The 13,864-nt window shown below is 38.5% G+C and overlaps 2 non-coding genes across 2 annotated transcripts; both read right to left on the bottom strand.

Annotated features, from left to right (window-relative positions):
* Positions 1-2,568: 2,568 nt before the first annotated feature.
* On the bottom strand, positions 2,569-2,640 carry trnag-ucc (transfer RNA glycine (anticodon UCC)). The gene has a single exon. It is a non-coding gene; the product is annotated as a tRNA-Gly (tRNA).
* A 1,038-nt stretch (positions 2,641-3,678) lies between these two features.
* trnaa-ugc (transfer RNA alanine (anticodon UGC)) lies at positions 3,679-3,750 on the bottom strand. Its single transcript has one exon. It is a non-coding gene; the product is annotated as a tRNA-Ala (tRNA).
* Between the last annotated feature and the right edge of the window lie 10,114 nt (positions 3,751-13,864).

A 13,864-nucleotide genomic window follows, 5' to 3' on the forward strand; every position in this document is an offset into this window, starting at 1 on the left:
AAAGCGCTCAAATTCTGCTGTTTAAATGTGCTTTAGGCTTTTATAACTAAAATATAAACGTTTAAAATAAATACGGTGGCACGGTGGTTTGCACTGTTGCCGCACAGCAAGAAGGTCCTGAATTCTATTCCACCATCAGTCTTTCTGTGTGGAGTTTGCATGTTCTCCCCTTGTTTGCGTGGGTTCTCCCCGGGTACTCCGGCTTCCTAGTCCAAAGACATGCAGTTAGTGGGGATAGGTTAATTGATTAATCTAAATTGCCCATAGGTGTGAATCTGTGAGTGAATGTGAGTGCGAATGGTTGTCTGTGTCTTTGTGTGTGACTGGCGACCTCTCCAGGGTGTACCGCGCCTCTCGCCCTATGACAGCTGGGATAGGCTCCAGCGACCCTGGAAAGGATAAGCGGAAGCGAATGGATGGATAGATACACATGACAGTCAACACAAAAAGCTTTTAGTGGATGATTATATTTTTTTATTTAAAGAAAAACCTCAAATATATATTAACCTGTTCAGCTGCTTAAACGCAAATATCTAGTCAGCCAATCAGATGGCAGCAGTAAAGGTGATTTAAGTGGCTTTGAATGTAGCATTGGCTTGTTAATGACAGAGGTCACAGGCGAACAGCCAGACTGCTTTGAGTGAAAGGCAACAGAAATGCAAATGATCTGCCCGTACAGTTAGCGTAGAAGAGCATCTCTGAGAACCTCAAACAATGTCGACAGAAGAAGACCACACTGGATGTCACGCCTGTTACCTAAGAACAGGAAACTGTAGCTACATTTCACACGGGCTTCAGCAAATTTGCACAACACATGATTGGAGAATTGCAGAATTTGGTATAAACAATATGAAAGCATGGCTACATTAAAAGAAAAATAGATGGTACTTATGTGTTATTTACTGCAATACGGTTTGTTTTTTAACTGCATGCAGGGTTAGCAGTAGGGATGCAACGATACCAATTTTTTCAAACCGATACGATACCGATACTTGGATCTGAGTACTTGCCGATACTGAGTACAAAAATCGATACTTCTACCACACACACACACACACACACAAATGCAATGAATTGGAGGACAGGTTTTATTTTATTCTCTGCCGATAAAAAATAAAATTGTAATAAAAATGACCACAAAAAAAAATTTCAAGTGAAAAATAAGCACTTCTGTTAAATTATTGCAGAGTCTCCACATTGTAATTTAACAAAATATCACTGAACTATTGGCACTGTCTCGAGCTTTCAGAATAATAAATAAACACTTCTGTTTGGAATAAAATAAATACAAATTAGGTTTGAGAATAAAATAAACTTTTAAATTATTGCAGCGTGTCCAATTTCATATTGCAGCTCGAGTATGCTGAGAAGACAGTGCAATCCTATGTTTTCCACGGCCGGCATTGGCTGGTCATCCAGAGAAATAAAATGAGTCAGAGCCTCTGTTATTTTAACTGCCAGTGGATTTTCTCTTGACATTTTTCATCGCTTTTCCAAAACCTGAGTTAAAGTTGGCTGTTCCGGTCCACACTGCTGACATTTTGTTTAGCCTAGCTACAGCAGCCTCCAGTTTCTCTTTTTTATCTGGAGCTGCCAGTCTCACTCGCCTAACCCTGTGCCTGTTTAGCACGGGATGTCCCCCTAGTGACCAATCTAAAAAACTACAACAGAAATGACCAGCCACCCTCTGACTAATGAAATAAGTTAGTATCGGTTCATGGTATCGGTTAACTTTTACGAGTATGAGTACACACACATTTTACAGTATCGGCCCGATACCCGATACCAGTATCGGTATCGGTGCATCCCTAGTTAGCAGGGTTTTATGTTCAGTATCCTCTTTGATTTTGTCAAACTGATGTTCTTACTAAATATTAGGCAATCTGAAACCAAAGTGATTGATATGTACAAAATTTCCTATGCAACCTGAGACAGTCAGACAGAGACAGAACAGAGTAAGAAGACCATCTGCTGGACACGTGGTTTTATGACTGCACTATGCTGTCAGGAATATGAGGTTAAGTGTGCTCAGGATGTCCTCACCTTGATCCTCATCATATCATGCACACTTTTTGGCATTAAAATTTTTGCTCCTACTTTCACTCTATTTGGTAGTACATTTATCAATAAATACACACATTTTCCAACAGATTAACACAGACAGCTGCTAAATTGTTTCAAAACATTTCAGAGGGTGTTTTGTATTTTCTACTTAGCTTTTATATTTATTTCCTTTTAACTTTTTGCTTTAAATTCAGTTTAGTTTTCAGTCTGTTTCCACAGTGAGATTTCTATTTTTTGTAGATGTTTAGTTTTAGTTTAGTTTCAGTTTTTGTCTTTATCAATTATTCTTGAATGGAGGGCATAATGTCAGAGGCAAGACACAGACTCAAAGGCTTGTAGACGTTCAAAGTCTGCAAAAAAACATTCAAAAATGGTAGCGGCTTTTCACATCTACTTTTAGTTAACTGCAGTAACACTGATTCAGTGATGAGATTAGAGTAAGGCACCCCGCCCCCCCAAAAAACAAAACAATTGCGCCTAGGATAGACACAAATCACACAGCACTGCGATGGCCGGGAATCGAACCCGGGTCAACTGCTTGGAAGGCAGCTATGCTAACCACTATACCACCATCGCACAGCAGAGGTTTGAAAATCAATCACTAACTGACCGAAACGCCTAAACCCCTCTGAGCTCCGAAATGAATCGCTGTTGTATGAAGAACATAGATTTAAAGTTTATGATCTATATCAGGGGTGTCAAACTCAAATACACAGTGGGCCAAAATTCAAAACTGAAAGAAAGTCGCGGGCTAACATTAATATTTATTGAAAAAAATCTTCCTCCAGATATAAGAATGAATCTTTTCTTATGGACTCAAACAAGTTTTGCTGAAAAACTGAATATGGAATAAGCAAAGCTTAATGCTTAAACAATATATATATATTAGCTGTATAATACCAGTAGGCCAGCTCTAATAGTAATTTGGTATCGGGCCAGAGTTTGACACCTATGATCTATATTAACTGATCAAAGTGTGTTTACCGTTCTCTATAGTTCAGTTGATTTAGGGAGGTAACATGCTGGAAGTAATGAAGGGAATTTTATTGCAATTACAACAATCCTAAACATCCCACGCCTTTCAGACACAGAACTTACTCTGAGTCTTTTCAGGAAGTGTAGCAGCTTTTTAACGTCAAAAGAAGTCTTTGCGATGCTGCAGAAATGAATCTGATCATAAATCTGGCGCTAAATGTTCTTTTTGCTTAAGAATTCAAACCTTTGTAATGAAGTGGTATTTTTCACATGCTGTTCTCGTTTAAATTACCTTCATAAAACAGGGTTTCAACAGGGTTAGAACACATAGTGGTGAATTTAAGATGCGCATTTTGTAGTCCGACTTAAGCACATTGTTTAAAGAGCCTGGAAACAAAAGCGTCGGGACATATTTAAGTTTCTTGAAGACGTTTCAACACTCATCCGAGAAACCGTGGACGGGTGTGGGTCATTATCAACAGTGGTTTCGGGTGAAGACCTTGCCTAGCTCTGTCATATGACTGAGGTCAAATGGCCAAAGATTTGAGTGGGCGTTCAGGCGCCTGGGAAGGGATCTCAAAACTGGATTATTGGTGGCAGAGTTCGAGCAGCAGTGTGCTGGACTGCAGGCAAAGAAAATGGAGATGCCGGGGATTGAACCCGGGGCCTCATACATGCAAAGCATGCGCTCTACCACTGAGCTACATCCCCTTGACCTGTCGATTTCGACAACTCGGGTCAGAGGGTGTAATTTATAAAAGCTATATATAGTAATTTTTATTTTGAACCTGCACCTTATGATAGAACCTCTGTTTCACAGCCTGTAAATGTGGCTCATCTTATGACAGGCAAATACTAGACATGTATAGGACTGTTATTTCTCAACTACAATCCTCAGGAGTTCTGAAAGTACTGTGCAGTGTTTAGTTGGTTCATTGGAGGAAAGTGTTAATGACATACAAGCACAAGCACATGCAAAACAATCTGTTGTTGAATGATTGTCATCAAGAGAAACCTCGGAAAAGTTGAATGTTTTGATCAGCTTGAAAATCCATTCTCATATTTTAACAGAATCTAAAAGGATGAGACATTTTGAGCAAGAATGAAAAATAGCTGAACCTGTAGAGCACGTTTTCCTGTGTGTTTTGATGTACTTAAAGCTGCTTGTGCATGATCTAAATAATTTAGAGACTGAAGAAATGATCAATGGTCACTTAAATGCATTTGTTATTGAGGATAAACTGGATGCTGTTGCACTGATCTGTGTAGATAATGTGGTGTATTATAGACCTTACAATGGGCAATTTTCAAATGACACTAATGACAAAATGTAGTAGTCCGATATTGTAGTTTTGTATATCTTTATGCGCTGTTTATTTGTGGTGTATCTGCTGTTTGAATACAGAGTATTTTGAACACTGTCCTGTTGTTTCTTTTAATGGGTAGAGTGTCTGTAGCTGTGAATACATTCTAATTACTTGTAGCAGTAGAGATATCAGAGATTAATGGGAGTTTATTGTAATCTTGGCTAGTATTGATGATTTGACTGACACTAGTGTTAGTGTTAGACAATCAACACTATTCAGTGTTAAATTTTTAAACACCAGGGCTAGTGTAAAGTACTACCAACACTATTTGGTGTTACTTTTTAACACTTAACACCAGTGTAGAATATTGTTGACACTGGTCAGTGTTAGTAAGTGTTAATCTTTAACTCTGTACAGTGTTAAAATAACACTAGGTCATTGTTAAAAATATAACACTTTGAAAAGTGTTAATTTAACACTCAAAGGAGTGGACACATATAGACACTTTTCTAGTGTTAAATTTAACACTCACAGTGTCAATTTAACACTGGCGATTTTGCTGTGTATAATTCACAATATTGTGAAAGTGAATTTATAATTTATCAAGAAACAATTTCCCCAAGCCAAAGCACAAATGAAAGGAGAAGTAAAACAGGTTGGTCCAAAGTATGATTAAAGACAATTACTAATATATTGGAAAACCAGTTGATGTTTTTCTGTCTAACAGCTCCATTTCTAAACATGCAACTGTTTGATATAATGTGGAGAGTGTTGGTACAGATCTGATACTTAACAGCTGCGCAACCAATATAACTTACAACATAGAAAGTCGATGTACACCTCATACAACCAAATTAGACATAGAGTACTTATCAATAACAATAATAATTTCAATAATTCCATCTACTACGTCTGAATGTGTGGGATTGTCGCCTTCAGTTTGGGTCTAAAGAGATGTTTGTTTGTTTGTTTTTTTTAAATGTAATTATTTCATGCTTGTTTAAAAGCCAGCTTTCAATATATATAGTTAGTATAGTTTATATAGTTTGTATAGTTTGTATATATAGTTTCTAATAAGCACAATGACCAGATAAAACATGTGGCAGTGTTTTTATTTAACACAAGCTACCGCGAAATGTTTTGATGAACCAACTGTAGGTATGAAATTAAACCTTTTCTTTTAGAAGGACAATCTAAATTACTTTATTTTCAACTGTAAAGCCAAACTAGATTTCAAACATTTATTATTTAAAAAGGACAGCATATGTACTTGGTATCTCTAAACTATTTTAATGTGCTGTATGGGGCTTTCTCCACAAGATGGCAATATTGGCTTTGATTCTCGCAGAGGCAATGTGAATCCAACCTGCAGTATTTCTAATGAACAGCATGCACCCTCTTTGTGTGGCTCTGTGCATTTAGACATTACAAAAATCTATAATGCAAGTATTTATATGTTGGTGTAAGATCGTTTTAGAGCTGATGTAGAGCACACATATAAGTGTGTTTGTATAATCTCACCTCGGACTATAGCAGTGGAATCCCGCTGGTCACAATGAGGTCTTTGTGTCGAGTGCAGAAGCAGCAAGTGAAAACTCATGTGATGGAAAGGCAGTACAGTGTGCAAACCCAGTCTTAACTGCACTCATTTATGTCTCTGCACAGTGTGGATAACCTGCAGCACACATATTTGAGTGACTGTGTTAGGGTCAACTAAGCTTGTCAGCACTGGTGCGTGCAGCCAACCGAACTTTGGGTGCAAACAAAGCATCGATCTTTAGAGTCTAGAGCTGCTGTGTGTGGATGTGCCACCAACTTGAACTTGCACAAGTTATTTAGGACGATAATTCAGAAATTATATTTTCTGCTTCTTTCATGCGAACAGTCACAGCAAACAAATCCTTCCAAAACTGAATTATTCAAGCATCTGATGGAAATTAAATAACAAAAGTAGTTTTTATTCTTTCAAGTCTGTGTTGCTCCATCATCACATACAAATATGGACTCTTAGCAGAGCCAGGGCTCCTCTGTCAAGCCGACAAAGCTCTGTCTGTGCTACCACGAACAAGCCAGCGGGCACATTTACTGCATGGCCCTGATGGAACGGCATCATTTAGAGCAACTGAAATTTCCGCAGCTGCTTATGTGATGTTTTTCCACAAAGAGACTTTTCCTTCACTGAAATGATCACTTGAACTTACACTGGCAACAAATTTTGCATGTTGTTGTCTCCTTCAGAGGACTGCAAACCTCTCTGACTTTATTTGCTTTCGCATGAATTGGTTTGCTCTTTTGACTCTGACTATAACTCTGATTGATAATTGCCTACCTGCAGAGAGTGTTTGCTGCCAGATGGGGGTAGTATCAAAAACATGTGCTACAACCGGTCTGTGGACTACTCTTGTTGATGCTGTTGTTGGTCCGTCAGAAGTGTGAAGTCATAACATAGAATGAGCTGAAGTGAAACTGAGTGTTAAAAACAATGGAAAAGGTCCACTGTCTGTACTTTTCATGCTGCATTTTTTATCTTTGATTTTTTTCACACTTATCCCATTCCTCGCGAACTCTACTGTCACTCCCCTCCCTATTCCAGTAGACTTATCAACCAACCCTTTGTCATCCATGTTCAGCGATGCACATGGGACCATGTTTGCAGTGGGTGAAAACCTCTCCGTACACTGTCCTAACCGAAACCCAAACACGGGCTGTATGATTCATGAGGCTGTAGGCAGGTATCAACGCCTGTGCCATTGCTTGAAGACTGTTTGATTAACTTGTAAATATCACTTGAACATGCTAAAAATGTGCACACGTACCTGCTTTCATCGCACACTCAGAAAGATTTACAAAGTGAGTTATACATCTGCATTTCATGAAAATGAAATCAAATTCCAGGCTAGTCTTATATCCCAAGAGAATACACAGAATTCATTTTTATTTTTTTTGCATGTCCCGTTTGGTTCTTTTGCCATCAGAATTATTGTCTAAAGGCGAGAAAAGATGCCCAACGGATTTACTTTACCAAATTGCCCATCCCAGCCTTGCCGTAATGGTCTATTTGATTCACCTTTTATTGTTTATTTTATTTATTTTTTTATTTTCACTTGCTAGATACGGGACAGACTTGAATGAGGAAAAGAAAATGGAGAAAGGAAGAGGGGGAAAAACAGCGGAGAAGAGGGACGGGGATAAAGGGCAAAAAAACAAAAACCAACTAAATAGCAGACAAAAAAAATACATATATCAATCAACTGGATCACCTGTTGAGAAAGAAAAAAGAAAACAAGCAGAAGAAAACGAGAGTAATAAACAACATCACGATGATATATGGGAATATAACAGTAAATACTAAATATTAAACATTATTGTGCAGCACGTAATATCGACAGCGCACAGTGTGCTTTGAGGTAGGAGCCAAAAAGGGTGTAGTTTGTGTGTGTGAGCACCGCTGCTTGTTTTCAGATGAAGCAATCCTGGTATGGCCTCTACGGCTTTACACCCGGGGGAACAGCAACCCTACAAACAGAACTCCAATGCCCTTTCACTTTGAGAAATGCAGGAAAAAAAGCCAAAACATTCAGATACAAGAAAACAAACTCTGTTTCCAGAGTATTTCTCTGGGTGAGATTCACAGACACAAATACAGCAAAAACACAAAAGCTCTTTAAAGCCTTCTTTTGTGATTTTAGGTGACTTTCCACTCTGCATGCCACCATGTGGAAAATTGTACTGGTACTATCTCAAGTACAGTACTCACAGAGCCCATCTGGTGACACCGGTGTGATTGTCACATTGGCAAGCCAATAGTTTACATTAGTTTAATGTCAGCACTCATTAGAAAAATGAATCCTTTGTGCATCTCAGACCTCACACATGTTAGTTGGCATCGCAGCTATGCTAGGTGGTCCTCAATACATGTTCTTTCTCAATTTTGATTTTGTACCAAAGACTCTTCAAAGAAATCACTCCCAGTTGTTCATGATATTTTATCAAGCCTTACTTAGACACCTTTTCATAAAGTCCATGTTGGGTACATTTACCCTAGAGTTCAATTGTCCGATATATTTTCCTCCATTCACTATAAAGAACCAATCTGCTGAAGTGTGAGATTGACATTTTCACCTAGACTACAGTAGAGAAATCACAGATGTCTCTCATTAGGTCACTAGTTTGGATCCTTCTGTATCACATTACTGGCCCTAGCTGCTCTGTGATTAAGGTGTTCCTGTTCTGTGTTTGTGTTGTTTAATACTGCACAAGCCAGTAAGCTACCAGTGACTAACAATGGACATCACTTTAACATAATGCTACTGTAGAAGCCCAGAGACATTAGTGCTTATCGCAGGTGTTTAGAGGATGTCTTGGCCTCTTAAAAAAGTTTAACACTAGTGACTTGGAGGGTGGGAAAAAAAGGACGTTTTATTGATGGAGCTTACATGGCTAATATCAGTTTGGTCCATAGAATATAGATCTGAATTTAAACAAATCTGTACCCATTTTAAAGAGTCATAACCTGAAAGTACTACAGGCAGATGAGAAGAGGCATGGATAAGCTGTATAAAATGGATAGACGAATAACTAAAAGTAATCTAAAATTATGCATTGTTCTATTTATATATAAATAAAGAAGTAAGTCATGTAAGTCATCTTCTGTAAGTCATAAGATAAATGACTTACATCGGCTCCTAGGCTCCAAGTGAATGCCAGTGATAGTAATGCATGTCTAAACAAGCTTCTGTTTGCTAAGTTTTCCATAATGACTTTGAAAACCATTAAGCGAGCAGAAACTTCACCATGCCTTCCAGCGGACGTGATTCTGTGCTGTTACTTGGCCAAACATCCTGTCAAACTTCCCTGCACTGAACAATATTGTTTGTTTAGCTTTAATCATCCACTGTCTTGTCTTAGAGAATTAACTTTATGACTTCCTTTGGGTCCCTCTCTGAAATTCAAACCTCACAATTCTCTGACTCCCTCGTAGTTTTCTGTCGTTACAGAGCAAACAAGCCAACTCATTATTTGTTCCTCACTATATAAACTGGAGTGCAATTCATGTCTGTGTAAATACAAGTGAAAAGAAGGATCTGCTTGAAGGAATGGGGAATATAGGTTGGATTTAACAGGTCGTGCAGTAGTTATTTTAGTATCAATTTAACGTTAATCTTTATTGCATAAGACTTGCCACGCATCTGCTCTCAAACACCATCCAGCAAATGCTAATATAAGCACTAAATCTGAATTAACAATAAGAATGTTTATTCTGTTCCTTGTGGAGAGATTTATCATCTGGGGATCAGAGAAACATGAAGATGGAGTCTAGACACACAGTATACATTACAGATCATTACACATAGTGCCCGGGGCATTTTTTAAACATGTAATATCAGAGCTCACTGCAGCCCCTAATACTAAGAAAAGAAGGGAAAAAATCTCAGTTTAAGTTTGCAGTACATATATGTTGCCTCTGGCAGTAATCTGTGATTGTGCCTTCAAAACTTACACAAAATCCCTTTAGTTCTTCCCAACAGGACTGGAAATGGATGCCCCAGAAATATGGCAGGAACACACATTGACACTGCAGCTGGATTAAGTGATGTGTTTATATTTGAGAAACAAATATCCACATTTTGAATCAGTATATTTCAGTGAAAATGAAACAGCAAACATTTAATCCTTCTTGAAACTGAAACTAAAAGCAAACGATAGAGTCTAATAAATGGCATGAAATTTACATGTTGTAGTTTAAATTTTCACGTAATTAACATTTTATTTTAATTATTATTTCTATAAAATAGGTAAGAAAAAATGTACAAAACAGAGTTGCATTGTTAAAGGTACTTTTTATATTTATTCTCTGTAGAAATTGACTAAAAATGTCACCACCAGGTGCAGTGCTTTGCAACTAAGTGCGTTAAGATGATTGATTTCTTTTTAGCTCTACACACATTTAACCATTAGGCCTATCCTTTTGTCAGGCCACTATTCTAATCAAATATAGGTTCTGCTCACTAACTGCGCCATCTTGTGGTATAAATTTGTATTACATAAAAGTAAAGCGCAGCGCTTGTTTAAAATCAGTTAATATCGCTTCAACACCATAGATATTTTGGGCGTAGCAGTTATTTCTACTCATTCAGTTGACAGCATTAGTTAATTCTGGAGTCTTTAAACAGTTTTTAAACACAACAATGACATTTACATTAAATACCCTTAAAGCCAAATGAGAGAGTCCAATTCACTTTCCACCGTCCTCAGAACCGTAAACAATAAATCAATTCAATTCACTTTTATTTATACAGCATCAAATCACAATAACAGTCGCCTCAAGGTGCTTTATATTGTAAGGTAGACCCTACAATAATACATACAGAGAAATACCCAACAATCATATGACCCCCTATGAGCAAGCACTTTGGCGACAGTGGGAAGGAAAAACTCCCTTTTAACAGGAAGGAACCCCAGCAGAAGCAGGCTCAGGGAGGGGCGGGGCCATCTGCCGAAAATCAAGAGAGTGAAACAGATAGAATGAGAGAGATAGATATTCTTCAGCATCGTCACACTGCCATTGTACATATTTTCACTGTTTAATAATGTTTAAAAAAAAACAGATTGGTCTTGTGAAAAACAGGAGTGCAGTTCTACATTTATCACACCGTCATAGCCATAAAAGTAGACTCGTATGTTACTGGAAAATTCAATGTCAATAGTTTGAGCGTCCCAACGGAGCTGTTTTTTTTGCTATTGAAGTGTATGTCATCAGGCTAATATCTAACAAGCCCCTCAAAAAGTATCTGTGGATGTGCAAGACTGTGGAAGCAGATTCAAAAAGCTCTCTTAAAAATCATTAATAATAGATATAGATATGTCTAGGATTAGCTGGCCAGCAGAAGAGCAGTATGTTCTATTGAATAAAAAAAGTAGCCACAAACTCAAACATGTAACCGTAACAAATAGGTAACTCCTGTATTTTTAGCATGTTATAAATTTTAATTGGCTATAAAATAATTGGTTTACATAGTTTTTAGTAAGTTTTATTTAAAAGCATGTTTCAATGTAAATCAAGCATATATTAGGCTTTTAAAATTTTATTTGTTGTACGTTGTGCTATTTTTGTATAAGGTACATCTCTGATAAAGTGAATATGGCCAAATGATGTATCACTGACATGTATCAGTACTTCACCACAAGCTGTTGCCTCTACGATCTCCCCGTCTGAAATAAACGTGCACTCAGGCCCACAACAACCCTTAACCTCACAGCAAGATGGGGCCTTTTCATTCTTTTCAGACATCAAGTGTTTCTTTTTTCTTTCTTTCTTTTTTCTTCTTTAAAGTGAAACAGTGAACCAAAGACTGATGGGGTCCAAATTGTTCCCTAGGCAAACTGCTGCTGCTGCCAGTCCAGTCCAGCTTGGTCCTCCTCCTCTTCCCACTCCTCAATCCACATGTCTCTGTCCACTCTGTTGCCATTCTGTCTTCCCACTGTGAAGGCAGGACAAGGAGCTGATCCTCCACTCCAGAGACCACCAGCCTGACAGCACATACAGGCAAAGCATGACTTCAAAGCTCACTGCTTGTGGGTCGTTCTTTTTGGTGTGCTTTGGGACAACTAAAGTCTGTTCTTTCTGGAAATAAAAATCTTAAAATATTTAATTCTAAGTTAAGAGGTTTTGCAATGTGATGGAATGTAGACCTCATTTCTTCTGCTGCATAATAAAAGCTTGTTGATGACTTAAATATGTGAAGCTGCAAAATTAGAAACTTACATCAAAGCAATTTAGCAGCAGTGACGACAGAAATTGAAATGTCTCCTTAATATTAAGCTATAGTGAAGCCTTTATCTAACCAGTGCGCTCTGTTAGCTGAGCTCAAAGGAGTGAATGGTGCAAAAGTATTTATTTAGGTCAGGGGTGTCAAACAGAAGGCCCATGGACCAGAATCGGCCAGACAAAGACTCCAATCTGGCCCACTGGACAGCTCTAGAAAATGTGCAGGAGTGTACGGATTTTGAACTTTTACCTGTATTTCCATAGGTTTTACAGCTTTATTGATAATTTGCCATTCATACTGCAGCAACGCAATCAAGTAATAGATGAACAATTAAATGACAGAAAGTTCCTGTTTATTCAAAATCTGCTTTATAAATTTACACTTGATACACAGACATTTTCTTTGAATTAATGAAAACATATTTTATCATTCTGACAATGAACCAACAAACATTTTCTGTAATTTTACACATTTATTATGTATTTTCACTGGACTGGCCCACGTAAGATCAAAGCAGTGTGTTTGTGGCACAGCATGTCAAATGAGTTTGACAGCCCTAATTTAAGTTGTCACCTATGACATAATGCAGTCTGCACAGTGTCGTTTACCAAAATCGCTGAAGTGAACTCATTTATGTGCAAACATGGTTGAATGAACATTTCATTAAAATCTCCACAACCCAGCAGCGAGTCAGCTACAGTGGTTTGCAGAAGTATTCAGCACCCTTGAACTTTTCCACATTTTGTCACGTTACAGCCACAAACATGAATCAATTTTACTGGAATTCCACGTGAAAGACCAACACAAAGTGGTGAACACGTGAGAAATCATACATGATTCCAAACATTTTTTACAAATAAATAACTGCAAAGTGGGGTGTGCGTAATTATTCAGCCCCCTGAGTCAATACTTTGTAGAACCACCTTTTGCTGCAATTACAGCTGCCAGCCTTTTAGAGTATGTCTCTACCAGCTTTGCACATCTACAGACTGAAATCTTTGCCCATTCTTCTTTGCAAAACAGCTCCAGCTCAGTCAGATTAGATGGACAGCGTTTGTGAACAGCAGTTTTCAGATCTTGCCACAGATTCTCGATTTGATTTAGATCTGGACTTTGACTGGGCCATTCTAACACATGGATATGTTTTGTTTTAAACCGTTCCAGTGTTGCCCTGGCTTTATGTCCAAGGTCGTTGTCCTGCTGGAAGCTGAACCTCCGCCCCAGTCTCAAGTCTTTTGCAGACTCCAAGAGGTTTTCTTCCAAGATTGCCCTGTATTTGGCTCCATCCATCTTCCCATCAACTTCAACCAGCTTCCCTGTCCCTGCTGAAGAGAAGCCCCCCCAGAGCATGATGCTGCCACCACCATATTTGACAGTGGGGATGGTGTGTTCAGAGTGATGTGCAGTGTTAGTTTTCCACCACACATAGCGTTTTGCATATTTTCCAAAAAGTTCCATTTTGGTCTCATCTGAGCAGAGCACCTTCTTCACATGTTGGTGTGTCCCCCACATGGCTTGTGGCAAACTGCAAACGGGACTCCTTATGGTTTTCTGTTAACAATGGCGTTCTTCTTGCCACTCTTCCATAAAGGCCAACTCTGTGCAGTGCACGACTAATAGTTGTCCTATGGACAGATTCCCCCACCTGAGCTGTAGATCTCTGCAGCTCGTCCAGAGTCACCGTGGGCCTCTTGGCTGCATTTCTGATCAGCGCTCTCCTTGTTCAGCCTGTGAGTTTAGGTGGACGGC

This window comes from Neolamprologus brichardi, chromosome 9 (genome assembly GCF_056152115.1).
Source record: "Neolamprologus brichardi isolate AB-2024 chromosome 9, ASM5615211v1, whole genome shotgun sequence".
Classification (NCBI taxonomy): Eukaryota; Metazoa; Chordata; class Actinopteri; order Cichliformes; family Cichlidae; genus Neolamprologus; species Neolamprologus brichardi.